The sequence below is a fragment of the Lygodium microphyllum genome, chromosome 20 (assembly GCF_053477565.2).
Source record: "Lygodium microphyllum isolate KBCC chromosome 20, Lygodium_microphyllum_v1.1.10, whole genome shotgun sequence".
In the NCBI taxonomy this organism is placed as follows: domain Eukaryota; kingdom Viridiplantae; phylum Streptophyta; class Polypodiopsida; order Schizaeales; family Lygodiaceae; genus Lygodium; species Lygodium microphyllum.
In genome coordinates, this window is record NC_141154.1 from 121517293 (window position 1) to 121519059 (window position 1767).

The window sequence follows — 1767 nt, forward strand, 5'->3', positions numbered from 1 at the left end:
GCCACACACAAGAATGAGCTTCTCATTCACTTTTCAACTTTATATACAAAACCCTAAATCCCTTTTGGGCGGTCATCCCCTTTTCCCCTTTTTACATGGCCGGCCATAGCCTAGGCCCTTTTTCCCATTGTTCTTCTATCTTCGTAGCTTCCTTTCCACCGCCTGTCTACATTTACAAATTGCACGGGTGAGAGCCCGGCGCTCTTTTACAAGATTTCCGGGTGCGCCTTTTTACTTTAAAATGCGCCTTTCCCCTTTTGCCTTTGCCTTGGACTTTTAAGGTTGCCCTTGCGCTTTTGGCCTTTTCTCTTTTTCTTTCTTCAGTCGGGCTACCTTTTTTCCGCCTTTGCCCTGCGTCTTTTCCACTTCTTTTTGCTTTCTTCGTGTTGGGGTTAACATTACCCCCCTCCTAGACGAGTGCCAGTCCCATGGCACTCACCGTCGTAGGTAGCAGGCTGTAGCATGCACCGAAGACGTGGGTGACAAGGACGCCTGTGGTTTCCGTGGAGGAGTGTTGGTGGTGGTGTGGCAGAAGGTCCTGGGGGCCTGTTGGTGGCCAAGGTGGCTGGTGGAAGGTTGTTGGAGTTGGTGGTAGGGCTATGCTGTGTTGGGGATTGCATTGATGGCCAGCACAAGTGTTGGTTTGTTGGGGATTCTGCACATGACGATTCTTTGCGGGCTTGTTGGAGGGTAAGGGACAAGTATCACAGTTGAGTGTTAATGAAGAGCAAACAACACCTTATACCTGCAATTGGAAAACCTCACATGTGATCTCTCCTTAAGGGGTAGTGCTAAGCTTCTCATCGTGCACAAGACATATTTTGATTAGTTTGGGAGACAGGTCGAACTCTAAGCAAGCCTAGAGTATTGTCCTGCACTTGAGGACCCAAACTGTGGATATATTTCGGTGCAAATATTATGTGAGTGCTCGTGCATACTTAGATAGTACATAGTTAGAAGTCCGTGGGCTAGTTTCTCATAACAATGCGTGGATGAAGCAAAGTTGTCCATGTGGAGAAGGACTACACGTGAAAGTATATGAGACATCCTTTGCATTGTGACTGCGCGATGTAGCATAATTGATTACAAGGACACCGCACTTTCAGTAGCTGGAAACTATTGGACTTGCTTGATGAGTACGATGTACTTTTCACGGCCAATCGTGCGGTGCTTATCACCACTGATTGCAATGGTACGAAGGCAGAGTGCAAAAGAAAATTGTGCAAGTGGGTCAGGATGACAGGTCTAACCCTAGGCGATACAAGCTCCCCAGTTATGTCCTGCCCTTGATGTGCCCTGAACAATTGTGGGTGATTGTAGGGGGCTAGGGGACTAGGGACGAAGCCAGTTGACCAAGGTCACCAGACGTACCTAATTTGAGGACCCCTAGGTGTTGTGCTGTGATCGTGGGTGCTTCTTTTTTTTCCATTCATTTCTTTTCCTTTTCTTTTCCTTTCTTTTCGTTTCTTTTTATTTTTTCTTTTTATTTTTTTTTTTCTTTTTCTTTTTTTCTTTTTTTTTTTGGCCTGAGTACAACCATTACAATATGTTGAGGCTATCAGTCTTTCAATGGGTTGGAAAATGTCAAGCTTCGAAGGCTCAGGAAACAGATAGTACAATGACGATTGTGCCCTAGTCTCGTTGTTAGAGAAGTAGTTGGCGAAAGGGGGAGATACACTTGAGATATTGCAACCCTCCTTGCGGCGCATGCGATGTGGGTACGATTGAGGTAACGATTACCGTGAGCCAACTATAGAGCTTGACCCA